Below are 14,307 nucleotides of genomic sequence, written 5' to 3'. Positions count from 1 at the left end.
AGCCAAAGAAACACACCCTGAGCAGAGCCAAAGAAACACACCCTGAGCAGAGTCAAAGAAACATACTTTGGCCCTGCAACCAGAACTAAAGAAATGTACCCTGACCCTGAAACCAGTGCCAAAAGAACACGCTTTGTTCCTGGAATCGGAGTCAGTGAAAGAAATGCACCCTGGCCCTAAAATTGGAGCCAAAGGGCTATAAAGGACCAGAGAAAGAAACACACTTTGGCCCTGAAACCAGAGCCAAATCTGACCCTAACCCGGTGCAGAAAACTAACCAATCCTTGAGCAGAGCTCTAGCCAATCTGAGCTCAGCACTAAAATCTGACCAATCCCTACCCTGAAAGCCCTATATAAACCCTGTGTCTGTTCAGCTTTGTGGCTGTTCGTACTACCCGGCTGTCCTCTGCCACTGGGCAGCCACTCTCCTGGATTCTTCCCTCCCTCCCAATAAACCCCCTGGATGAGCTTTGGGTGAAGATCTTCTTTTGCTGTGGTGGGTACCAAGCAGAGGCGACTCTGGGCAGAGCAGAGTGAGCAGGGCTGTAACACTTTTCCCGGAAACCTTCCCTTGGCACTCTGCTCTCAGCTCTCCTCTCTCTACTCTTCACTCTCCAGGTGCAGAGCTGAACAGTTGCAACTTCTCCGAGAAACCTCCTACGGAGCAAAACTGCTACACTGGGCGAACATCCCCAGCTGGAAGACCCTGTCCTGCCAGGAGCAGAGCGGATACACTGGGGAAGCCTTTCCCTGAGGCAAGGCTGTAACAACTGCTAAGTTTACTACAACCTGTGGTGGTCCTTGGCTCCTGAGCTCCAGGATACCTATCTATCTGAGCTGTGTAACACTCAGTATTCTGTGACTCCCAAGTGCCAGAATACCCATCCCATCCCTATCCGCCCGAAACGCTTACATAAACCATTCAACCAACCCTAGGACCTTACTTGGATCTGTCTGTCAATAAGAGGGTTAACACCTACAGCATCCTTGAGGTGGTCCATGTGTGTAGTCTCAACTTCCAACTTCTGCAGGTTCTTTGTGGATGGACACAGTGGTCAGCCAGCAGCATAGCTCTCAAAACTGAGTTCTCCAGTTAGATTTACACCCTACAAGTCTGGAGACATCACAATCTCTGTTCTGTTCTGTGTCTCTGTCTAGACCTGGGATGTAGAGATCTGTTTATGGAGTGAACAAATGGATAAACAGGTCAAATCAGCCTTACCTAACTGCACAGAGAACTCCAGCCTCACAGTCCAGCCTGGCCCTCAGTGAAGATCTGCAGGGGAAGCTCAGAGGTGGCTTCCTTGCTGCAGCTTTCTGTGTCTCAGTTCTGGAATTCACATGGCTGTAAAAACAAAGTGTAGTCTAAATCATTTTGGTGGAGGAGAAGAAACTGAAGGCTTCTTTAAAGAACAAATAAGACAGTAGCTGGAGAGATGATGACTCAGCAATTAAAAGCACTTGTTGCTCTTTCAGGGGGCTGAAGTTGGGTTTCTACTACCAACAACCTGCAACACAAAATTGCCCACAACCCCAGTTCCAGGGGATCTGATGCCCTCTTCTGGTCTCTGAAGGAACCTGAACATATCACACACGTATCACACACACACACACACACACACACACACACATACACACACACACATATGATGTGTGTGTGTGTTTATGTATATCCTCTATTAAAAAATAAAACATGCTGGGCATGGTGTGAACGCCTTTAATCCTGTCATTCAGGAGGCAGAAGCAGAAGGATCTCTGTCAGTTCAAGGTCAGCCTGGTATACTAAGTGAGTTCCAGGACAGCCAGGGCTATTACACAGAGAAACCCTGTCTCAAAAAAACAAAAATAAACTCTATTATTTTTGAAACAGGCAGCTTACATTTTCAGCATATGGATGGTCTTTGAAATGGACTAAATAAATTGCTCTAATTGAATAAAATTGAGAGATTATCTAGACCCATGTGAGTCTGTGGGGTCTCTGTAGTTTTCCTGGACCTGAGCTGCAACACAAGTTTGTTAGTTGTAGTTAACTGATGTGTACCAATGCAAATGCTTATTTTTGATAGACATGCGATCATTTTCTACTACTGTCTAGCAAACTAACACAAATTTAGAATCTTGATAGAATGTATTATCTTATACTTTGTGGGTCAGGGCACCTGGGAACACCTTAACTGAATCCTCTGGAGTCTTAGTTGGATGTGAGGGGCTGCCCCTCACTGCTGTCTTCTCTGGTCCAGAGGCTCTGAGACAGGCAAGCAGCCTGGGACTCCACTTGGCTTGGGCTGTACACACCCCTTTTCTAATGATGCACTTAGCAACCTGATGGCAGAGTGTGGCCCCTCCCCTCATTTGCATGGATCCATAGGTATACCCTTCTCCAAAGAATGGAGAAATAAGTTTCTCCTGCCTTTGAAAACCATCAAAAAGTCTCTCTTATGGATAGTTTTTATTCAACTCTATTTCAGAACATCACCAGGTACAGAAGATGGGGGCTGACTCCACCTACACTGATTTGGAGTGCACGCCCAGCAAGGCAAGCCTTGACAAAACTTTTACAAGGAAACCCCTATTTCCTATGTCTAATTGGGCATGCACATGAATAAAATAGGGTGCATCATGGAAGAGACATTACCAGTGACCAAAGGCTTACATAATCCAAGCCTGTTAATCAAAACAGAGAGCCACCTAATTTATACACATTAGCAATAAAACTATGTGTCCTCTCGAACCCTGTAAAATTAAACCCCAACAATATTGGGACCCTTGAGTACCACTACTTATGTGTTTCCCTGTTGTCCATGATAATACATTTCTTTATCTGCACTGTAGGTTTCATTGTTTTGGTCTTGATACTTTGCCATTGGTGTGTACCTCAAACCTGGAAATACCCAACCTAGACTTCAACCCATTAACAGTTTCCTGTCCAAGTTCACTGCTATGGGTAGACTGCATATTGTAGCTGTAGGAATGAGGTTCCTGCTTTCTTGCTGGCTGTTGGCTGTGGGTTCTTTTAGCCTTGGCTAGTATTCCCCTCCGTGCCTCTTCCAATCTTTTTTAATGAGTGTGTGAGTGTAGGTGCCCATGGCATCCATAAGAGGGTGTCAGATCTCCTGGAGGCTAAAGGCAGTTGTCAGTCATCTGAAGTGGATGCTGGGAACAGAACTCCTGGCCCTCCACAAGAGCAGCCACTGAGCCATCTCTTCAGTTGCCTTCCCACTCCACTTTTAGCAGCTTGCTCCTCAGAGGCCAGTGGCCGGGTTTTCTATTTGAAATACCTCCCTTTAAGGGTTTGCTTGATTAGCCCGGACCTATTTGAGATAAGCTCCCTTTTGATTACTCTGTCCCTCAAATTTAATTACAGTGGCTAAATCCCTTCACTTGTGTCCTCTACAGTCACCTAATCATGACAATGAGATCCATTGTCTCCACAGTGGGGGAATAGCCCAGGGAAGGAACTCTTAGAGTTCTACACTGGGAGAAGAATCTGCATCACATTTAAATGAACTTTGGGAACACTCCCCCACCCCACTCTCCTCTGAAAGACTCAGCATCTATTAGAGAAAGCTGATGTCCTTGTTCTTGAGTGCTTGCCCATGTATGCGCTAGCTCTCTGAAGTCACCTTGAACCTTCAGAACATTGGGCAGGTTCCTTCATTAAGTTAAGTTAAATGAACTCTTGGCGTTTTGCATTTTGCATTTATTATGAGTTGTAATTTTACTTTTTTAAAATACCACCCTTTAACATCAACTTTGATATGAATATTTATCTCATAACTTTTCTTACAAAGAATGGATTGTTGCTTATTTTTTGATGTGCACAGCTAAGGTTTTTTTTTTTTCCCATCAATTGCTCCAAAGAAGAATTTTGCTTGTAGCTCCAGAGCCCTCATGCTTTTTGCTGCTAGGAAGTGGGAGGATTCTGGCTTTCAGTGGTCTCCTCTTAGGCAGCTTGATGCTGACACCCAATAACACAAAACTATAGTCTTCTAGTTAGAGGGTATTGAACAATAGCTCTGCCTCACCATCCCTAGAGTAATTTCCTTTGTTACAAACAAAAGGCATTAAAGGTTGCTGCTGACATTTTCTCCTAGAATGCTGGCATTACAGGATTTTGTAACTGGAGTGGGTCTGGAATTTCTCTACTCTCCATATTCTAAATAATGCCCTTGGGGGCGGGGTGGGGGAGCTCTAACAGGGCCTTTGTAGAAACAAATGTCAATAAAATGAGGTCTTGCTAACCTGTGCCGGCATAGTGCCCCACACACTCTGATCTTTAGTCAATGTTTCTGTCTCCCTCCCAGCCACAGAGTGAAGCAGGAAAGAAAAGTAGACGTTAGTTGGGTTCAGAGTGTCTCCACCTCTATTCTCACTCAAGCGCTTCGAAGGCAGGGCTACGTTTTCACAGTGAAGACAGCTCATGTGCAGCCCACTCAGGATCGCTTTCCTAAGCAAAGAAAAATCTTGCTCCTTCCAGAGAAGCAAATGAAAGCTTAATACCAGTTAAATAATACATAATAGTAAGATCGTTATCCTGTCTTCTCCCAGTCGGCTAACTTCGCAATGTGTAAATGCTTATATGGGGCGTGTGAAATCAAAGAACATAAACTGCTCTAAAGGGGGGAAGGAACAAGTCTGATCAGAGAGCCTGCCTAGAGAACACGGACCACAGAAATTGCTTTCTGCACACACCCCACCCCCACCCCTTTCGTTGAGGAGCCAGGCTAACAGACTGACCGACACCCTTTGCCGTCCAAGTTTAAAGGCACGCTTCTGATCCTTATACCTGTTCCCCCGCCTCACCTCCCACGCTGTTCCACGCCTCCCTCTCAGATTTCCTCTTGCACTCTGCCTGGGAAAAGCACAGGCTGCACCTTCACAGCTTTCTCCTCCAAAGCCATTAGCAAATATTGAGCATGTTTCTGCAAGGTGTGCCTGGGAGAGACAGGAAACCTACGGGCCTTTCTCTGTTTCTCATTACTGCCTATAAGGGATAGGACGACAACCTGATGTAGAAAGGGTGTTAAAGAAGGACTTGTGTGCGAAGGGGGGGGGGGCTGCAAACCCTAAAAGGCAATCAAGTGAGGTATGCAAATCTTCCACATTGCTTCTGAATCCTTCCTGGTCATCTGCAGCCATTGATTGAGACCATCAATTGATTATGATCAGGTGATTTATTTGTTAGTGTTTCTGCTAATGGATATTATTAGGACTGTCTTCTGCTCTTAGTGTATCTAGCAACCATTGATCAGATCATTGGCCTATTGGTTATCTACTTTGCTGCTAAATGATTCTCTATGATCGCCTTCTTCATTATACATTCTTATTCCAGGAGTAGCTTCTATTGTGTCATTACACTAATGGAAATTATTGACATGGAAATTGCCAGGCATTGAGCTCAGGAATTCCAAGACACACAATCACACTGCCTTTCTTCAAGATGTAGATGCTCCTGAATAATGAGCAGTAAATATTGACATGTTGGTGAAATTAGTTAATTGATGTAAATCAAAGAGAAAGGACACCCGGAACTTCTTCAGAAAGGAAACACAAAATATCTTTGCATAACTATGTATATACTTTGGTAGACATGAATACAGAGAGCTTTGTGTTTAACAGTTTCCATTAAGCACTGCTTAGAAACTTCAGTTAGACACAAGTGCTTATTTTTTTTATAGTGCTGTAAAAATCTGGGCAGCAGGTAGAAAAAGTAGCCCCAGGCTGGCTCCAATCTGTGTTATGTCACCCATTGTTAGCCACTAGCCACCTGTGGCAATTGAAGACTTAAACTCTTGCTAGTCCAAATGTAATGAAAGTGTTACTATATAGTGCACATCATGTTTGGGAGACCTGGAAGGAAAAAAAGGAAGTAAAATATCTCATTGTTTTTATTGGTTACATGTTGAAACAAAACTTCGAGTAACCAATAATCAAATACATTACTGAAGTTATTTTACCTCTTTCTTTTTACCTCAATGTGGATGGCTAGGAAAACTCAAATTACACACAGAATTCACATTGGTATTCTATACTATTACTTGTATATCACATAGTGTTTCGATGAGCATTGGCCTCATTCAAATCCTTGGGGCATTGTATCTAACATGTCATTGTCAACAGACAACTAGCCTATTATCAACGAGAGCAACTAGGCACATGTGGCACATACGTTGAGATATAAATTACTTAAAGTTACATGCAAGGGGGTGGAGAGATGGCTCTTGCAGTGGATCTGAATTCGATTCCCAGTACCCATGTCAGATACGTTACAACCACAGGTAAGTCCATCTCCAGGGGATTCGGCATCCCTTTCTGGATTCTAGGGGTACCTCCACTCACACATGCACACGCTCACACATTATACATCATTAAAAGAAAACATCAGTTGCAACAGGAAAACGTTTCTCAGTCACACTAATTACATTTCAAGTGATATAATGTAGATGTGACTGTTTGAAAAAATCTGATATCTAAAATACTCCAAAACCTAAACCAAATGGAAAATTCCACACTTGACCTCATATGATGTGTCATAATCAAAAACACTAAAATGATTCTTACAATCTAGGCCTATGTGTGAGATGAGTGGGGCACATGGATGAATTTTATGTTCAGGCTTGTTCCATCCCTAATATATCCTAATACAGATATGAAAATATTCCAATAGAATGAAAAATTCACTCCAGATATTTCTGGTCCCAAACATTGTAGACATTTAGCCTGCACTGCTACGTGGATAGCAGTAGCTAGCAGACAGACCTTACACAGAGGGACAGTACATTACCCTGGGACGTTCTACTCAGAAGTGCCAGGTGTGCCTGCACGTCACCAGGAAGCACTAGGACTGATGACAGTTGCCTTTGTCCCTGATGAAATGACCTGAGACTAAAGTCAATCAAAGGTAAAACTGTGCAGGCAGTGACATGTGACAAGTGGAGATCAATATTCAACTGGGTTTTTGTCCTTGGAAAATGTGATTTCAAAGTCTTGCTGAGGACACAGCTACATGGGTGACATTTAGAGTAACCATCTAATGTGGAATAAAGAAGATGACAATCAGGCAGGAAAAATTATAGTTAAAGAATATAGGGAATTCCCTTTTGGAACTCTGTGAGTGTGTGTGTGTGTGTGTGTGTGTGTGTGTGTGTGTGTGTGTGTGTGTGTGTTAGCAATTCTGCTCAGCACAGGTGAGGTCCTGGCTCCAGCCTAAAGTATTCAAAACCAACAGCTTCCGCATCTGTTTTCTGACTGGACCGATGCAGTCAAGAGGTAAAATTATTCTTCTGTTTCTTTATTTAGTTTGATGCTCTGAGACAGAATTTCATCTCATAGCTAGGCTGGTCTTGAACTTACCACTCTCCTGCCTCCAACTTTGAGTGTTAGAATTACATGCACAGGCTCCACATCAGTGTAAAAATACTAAGATACCTGCAGAACAATGAACCAAAATTATTCTTCCATTTTGTTTTGTGAATGTGAGGTAAGTGCTCTACCACTGAGCTATAGCTCCAGCTTCTTTCTTTGTTTTTTTTAATGGGGCTGCTAAGAGGAAGAGTATACCCCCCCCCCAGACACAGAGAGCTCAGGTGTTGTTGGGAAAATGTGGAGGTTGGGTAGGCAAAGAAATAAAACCCTGGTGTTCTTTTCTTTCATAAGCACACTTAGTTTGTAGGGTGTGTGTGTGTGTGTGTGTGTGTGTGTGTGTGTGTGTGTCTGTCTGTCTGTCTGCATGTCCAAACATGTTTATTTGAATGTATTCATGATAGGATTACAAAACTGGAAGTGTTAGAGTTAGCCCTTACTGAAGACCTGTATGACACTATATCCCATTTTTCAGAAAAATAAACGAGGCTAGGAGTGGAACTAGCCATTGCTCAAGCCCACTAACAGATTAATAGCTTAATTGAGATAGAAGCCCAGTTCTGATTTGTCTCACAGTGGCTCCCCAGAGCAACTGGGCTGGAGCCAGAGGGATTCCCTGCCCCTGCCATCAACCAGGTATCACAGGGTTACCACTGTAGACTGCCATCAACTGGGGTATCACAGGGCTACTACTGTAGACTGCCATCAACTGGGGTATAAATGGGTTAATACTGTAAGTTGCTATCAACTTGGATATCACTGGGTTAATACTGTGGGTTGCTTCCCAGGCCAAGGGATTTAGCCTCAGGGAGTCTCCAGGGACTCAGCCCACAAAGGCTAAGAATACTCATTTTGTCTCTGACTCATGGCAGCCTCCATCCAGGTTCCAGCTTCTTCATTTGTGAAGCTGTGGGTATCCTGGTTCTAAACTGATTGCTCTCTGCCAGCTTAGCTCACATGACATTTGAGGTAGCTTTCCTCTTTTTTTATTTAAGATTTTATTGCAAAGAACATAAAATGTGAATGTTTTCATAAATGCTTAAGCATCTTTAGGGAAGCTAATTTATAGGATTTAAATGTTCCTTTCTGGCAGTTTAAACCCAAATTCCTCAGTGGTAGGGGGGGGATGAGGTTGAGAAACAGGAAACTGCCTGCTTTCATTGTTCATACTCAACTATAAAAAATTAAACGGCCTCAAAAGTGCAAGCTACGGAGAATGTTTGCCTGATGGGCGTCTGAAGGTGAGTGTTGGCACGGAAGATGAAAACGGTATTTTCTCCCCCCACCTTAGTGTCCCCTCTCTCCTGCTTCCTTCCACTGGGTCCTGGCAGAGAAAACTTGGACCTTGGAGGTGAGTTAGCCTGGCTGCTCAGTGCTAGGCATAATACAGCACCTCTAAATGTCGTTTTGCCACAGCTTCCTGCCCAGCCCTTCTCTTGGGACTGCACCTCAGGGATGGTGTGGCCCTGTGTGAAGAGCGTGCATTGAGCAAGGTTTTGCTTGTGTAATAGCCTAGTTGCCCTTCTGGCACACTCTCCTAGGGAGCTTATTGAACACAAAGCGTGGGGCAAGGTTCCCATGCCGTGGTGTTTTTGAGCTACTTTTTGTTTCTATTTTCAACCTCCACCCTTGTTTTACAATCTTTCTTTTTCTTCTTCTCCAAATGATGCCACAGCCTGGCCAGAACCCCTCCCTCTTCTCTGTTCTCAGACTGAGCCAACTGTGTATAAATGAGGTGGTATTTAGTACCACGGAGGGGCATTTCCTCTCTTCACCTGTGGCATCAGATGTTCCAGGTCCCCCTCTGTCCTTTAGTGCTCACTGGGCATCATTCATAACCAGAAGATTCTAAATTTCCTCTGGATTCCCTGGCCCAGTTTTCTTCCTTTTCTTTTTAATTGCACATATTTGACACCATCCTAACCTTCAGATCAACAGATTAGAAATTGTGTAACAAGAGAGCGAGCACAGCCACAGGCATCGGAACAGATCATTACGCTGTGCCTTGTTCACTCTTCACAATCCTGAGAAAACTGAAGCTGAGAGGCTGGAGTTTGCCCAAGGCACATTGCTCATGAATAGCATGCAGATGGGCCTGTGTGTCTCATGGTGGGAAAAGCGCAATCTTACTATCTCACAAAGGGACACACAAAGAAAGAGAAAGCGATGTAAGAAACTCAGTAAGATTCTTCTTCTTCTTCTTCTTCTTCTTCTTCTTCTTCTTCTTCTTCTTCTTCTTCTTCTCCTTCTCCTCCTCCTCCTCCTCCTCCTCCTCCTCCTCCTCCTCCTCCTCCTTCTTCTTCAAAATGGGTGTGCCAGAGATACCAACACACTCAACAAAAGTGGCAGAAGTGGCCTCTGCCTTTCATCCCTGATAAGTCATGACTACATCTGATTCCAGTGGTTGAGAGCTTGACTTTATAATCTGAAGACACTGGAGAACTGGTATAAAGTCCCAGGAAATGGGGAAGATCAGGAGATATGGCCCTTGTCAGACAGATCATCTTTGATAGGGAGAAAAGATGTTTCTCATACTTGTGGAGTAGAAACTCAGCTTTACAGATGGGCCCTGAAGAAAGAGAAAGATCAGCCTACCAGAGACAAGAATACAAGGTAAGTTAAGGTATAGCTAAAAATATGAAATGATATGTCTGAAAAATCCCTGCATCCATCCAGGATGAGGCAGGCTACACTGCAGTAAGTACCTGAAGTACCAGTGCCTTCACATAGTAAATGTCTGTCTCCCACTCATGACGAATCCAGAGTGGAAGCCCAAGCCAGATGGAGTGTCCCCAAGTCAAACAACCCAGAATAAGGCAGAGGAAGAAAGAAACTTCTGGGCCGTGCATGCTCCTAACCTTTCAAGGCACTTCAGCTGTTTGTGCTACGAAGCACTGACTTGTGTGTCCTCCCCAAACTCACACTGAAGCCCTTACCTTCAAAGTGATAGCAGAGATGAGACCTTAGAGAAGTGCTCAGGGTCAAGTGAGGTCATGAGTGTCCTGTTATGATGGAATGATGTCTAGAAAAAAAGTCAGCAGAGTCTTGCTGTCTCTGCTCTCTGAGGCCTCAACAGAACGGTGGCCAGCTACAAACCTGGAGAGCCCTCACCTGGAGTTGGACCAGTCACCACTTTGATCACAGGCTTCTCAGCCTCCAGAATAATGAACAAAGAAAGTTTTGGTGTTGAAGGTATGCAGGCTGTAGTTTTTTGTGGTGGGTAGAAACAAACACACACACACACACACACACACACACACACACACACACACACTTTCCTAGCAGCAGCACCCAGACATCATGAGCCAGGGAAACCATTCTAGTGTCCTGGCACAAGGAATGCATAAGCCCGTTGTCACATGTGGTTGTTTCAGAAACCACTGATGACCTAAACCCTCTGCCAGAGTGTTGGCCAGTCTACACTCTCTGGCATGGTGGTGCCAAGTCTTTAGGGCAGCAGTAATGTGCCCCCAAAGGGGATGGTGAGACCAGACACCTTTCTCTTTCTCAGTTTTGCTTCCTGTAGTGAGATGAGCAGATTTGCTTCTCTGCGAGTTTACTACAGACTGGGAGGCATGGTAGCTCCTTTCTCCTTGTAAGTCAGTTATCTCTGGCATTTTTCTGTGGATGGAGGTTAATATACACAGGAGAGACAGGTAGCAGAGAACGACTTCATTCATTCCACAAAGATGTACTGAGCACATATTCGGAGCTACGTACCTTTCTGGCATCTCTCTGTGAGCAAAGCAGATGATGACTTCTGCCCTCATAGGCTTGTGTCATACAGGTATTAAAAAAAAACTGCTGTGTTAAGGATGGTGGGATGGTTCCAAGGCTAAAAGTGCTCGCTGTGCGAGCCCAATGACCTGAGTCCGATCCCCAGAGCTCATACAAAAGGCACAGTGTGAGCTCCTATAGTGAGATGGAAAGCAGAGATGGGAGAATCACCTAGAAGCTTGCTGTCTAATTAGCCTGGAGTGCCCAGCATGGCAGGAACAAGAGAGACCCTCCTTTATCAAGGAGAACCAGATAGTGGTGCTTTTAATCCCAGCACTCAGGAGGCAGACACAGGTGGATCTCTGTGAGTTCTAGGCCAGCCTGGTCTGCAGAATGAATTCTAGGACAGCCAGAGCTACACAGAGAAGCCCTGTTTCAAAAAACTAAAACCTACCAACCAAATAACTAACCAAACAAAAAACTCAGCTCCCTGAGTTTCACAAGCACACTATGCCTGGAACGTACCAACATTCACATGCAGAGATACACAGACTAGTAAGAAAAACTCATTTTTAAAAGATCATTTAAGATTTCTGCTTTAGGTTGCATTTAAGAATATATATTGTATACACATGTGCATATAGCAATAATTAATTAAAAAAGAGGACATGAATTTGAAAGGGAATGAGGAGAAGTTACAGGAGGACTTGGAGGGAGGAAAGGGAAGGGAGAAATGATGTAATTACAATCCCAAAAATAAAAGATTTGATTATTCAATATATTTTGAGAAATATAACAAGTGCTTAAAATAAGAAAACTCATAGAAAGTAATAATCGGTGGTAGTCAGGGGTGGTGGGAGAAGGAGGAGGCGATGAATCACTTAGAAATGGCGTCCAAGCAGGACCTGAAACCCAAATTCCAGGAGAGGGAGAGAGTGCTGTGCTTTCATGGGCCTCTTCTCTGAGAAGCAAAGTGTGTAAGGGTTGCCATAAAGGACAAACAAGTGAAATACTTTACCCATTGCAGTGGTTGGAATAAAAATTGGGATGAATGGGTTCCAGAAAGCAGAGTACTCAAATACGTGGACACCAATTCTCAGAAACATCGAGAGCCTCAAAAGGCCAATCAGGAAGAGTGTGCAGAGGGCAGGATGAGAGGGGCTGCTCCAGGAAAGAAGACATCTGGTCTGCGACAGAAAAATGCCAAAGTGAAAACAAAAGAGAACAAGCAGAAAACACCCGGAAATGGAGATGGTGGTAGTTCCGGTGAGACACCTCAGCCTCCTAGGAAGAAAAGAGCCGGGGTACACCCAGCTGTTGAAAATGAAGAAACATTCATGAACAGAGATGAAGTTAAAGATCCCTGAGGAGCTGAAACCATGGCTTGTGGGACTTGATCACCAGACAAAAACAGGTTTTTTTTTTAATCTTCCGGCCAAGAAGAATGTGGATTCCATTTTGGAGGATTACGCAAATTTTAAGAAGTCTCAAGGAAATACAGGTAATAAGGGGGTGTGCTGTTAATGAGGTTGTGGCAGGGATAAAGGAGTATTTCAATGTAATGCCGGACACTCGGCTACTCTACAAACTTGAGAGACCACGGTATGCTGAGATTCTTGCAGATCACCCTGATGCACCCACGTCCCAGGTGTATGGAGCGCATTTACTGAGATTATTTGTGCGAATTGGAGCGATGTTGGCCTATACCCCTCTAGATGAGAAAAACCTTGCTTTATTACTGAGCTATCTACATGATTTCCTCAAGTACCTGGCAAAGAATTCTGCAACTTTGTTCAGTGCCAGGGACTATGAAGTGGTCCATTCTGAGTACCATCAGAAAGGTACTCAGGCACATGGAAAGGTGAGGGGCCTGCTCTCTCTCACTCATGCTTGAATCTCTGTAAACAGTTTGGTTCTTAGTCCTTCTCTTGTACAGATGATGTACATTTAAGACCACTAGTGTATAGCAGAATTGATGTTTGTTTTCTGTTTGATTTTAAACAGAGAAAGTAAAAGGAATCAGTGCTCCTTTTCTTCTTTTCATTTTAAAGTTTCTACTAGTGTATTCAGTGATGGACAGCAGAGAGACATGCTGTAGAGTGTTTTATTGCCTGGTTGACAAAGCTGATTTTGAATGCTGGTGGCTCTGTTCCTTTGACACTACACGCTTTTATAATATGTGTAAATGCTCTATGATAAAATGCTCTGATTCCTAGTGCCAAAGGTTCACTTCAGTGTATATAACTGAACACTCATCCATCTGTGCTCTTTTTTTAAAAATGGTGCTTAAAGAGCTCATCCTTTGCAAATCACCCATGTTGTTCCTTAGGCATTTTATCTTTGCTTAATTGTTAAAGAATGGTGGATCATTTCATGGTTTTTGTATTTGTGTCTAATGAACGTTTTAACATGATAGACGCAATGCTTTGTGTAGCTACAGTTTTATGGGAAAAGTCAATTTGGTAGGAGTTGTTTTTCAGATCCTCAATAAATTTTTCTTTAAATTTCAAAAAAAGAAAATAATAATCATTGTGTAGAAATAATGTGTTACTGCTATAATTGTGTTAACATGTCACAGTTTCCCTCTTTCCTGATTTCCTTCATTTAGAGTTGCTGCCAATATTTTCTCATATCCCTAATATGTAGCTTTTAATGGCTTCATATTGCTCCAGTCTATAGCAATATTTCTTTCTTTCCTTCGTTCCTTCCTTCGTTCCTTCCCTCCTTCCTTCCTTCCTTCCTTCCTTCCTTCCTTCCTTCCTTCCTTCCCTCGTTTTCCTCTACTTTCTGTTTTTGGAGACAGGGTTTCTTTGTGTAGCCATGGATGTCCTGGAATTTACTCTATAGACCAGGTTGGCCTCTTTCTCACAGGGATCCACCTGCCTCTGCTGGGATTAAAGGTGTGCACCACCAGGGCCCAACTCTAACTAATATCAGTTTCTTAAGCATTCTGGAGATACTTTACATTTGAGTTGACTCAGTTTGTTCTATGATAAGCAATATCTTGAGGAACAACTTTGCACATGACCCTTCAACTGCATCCTTGATTAGACCCTGATAATATAATCAGAGAAATGGGACCCTCCGTTCACAGGGTCTGCACATGTTGAAGTTCAAGATAAATATTACCAGATTGTTTACCAGAGCACCAGCATCAATTTACATCTTCACCTGTATTCTATGAGATGTGTTCTTGCCAGCAGTCAATGTGATAGTGCTTCTCAGCTT

General features: G+C 43.5%; 1 pseudogene; it reads left to right on the top strand.

Moving 5' to 3' along the window:
• The first annotated feature begins 12,018 nt into the window (after positions 1–12,018).
• On the top strand, positions 12,019–13,537 carry LOC101838625 (annotated as a pseudogene).
• The last annotated feature ends 770 nt before the right edge of the window (positions 13,538–14,307 follow it).

This window comes from Mesocricetus auratus, unplaced genomic scaffold, assembly GCF_017639785.1.
Source record: "Mesocricetus auratus isolate SY011 unplaced genomic scaffold, BCM_Maur_2.0 Super-Scaffold_100004, whole genome shotgun sequence".
In the NCBI taxonomy this organism is placed as follows: Eukaryota; Metazoa; Chordata; class Mammalia; order Rodentia; family Cricetidae; genus Mesocricetus; species Mesocricetus auratus.
Note: the sequence above shows the minus strand (reverse complement) of the source record. Positions and strands in the feature narration are given on the sequence as shown.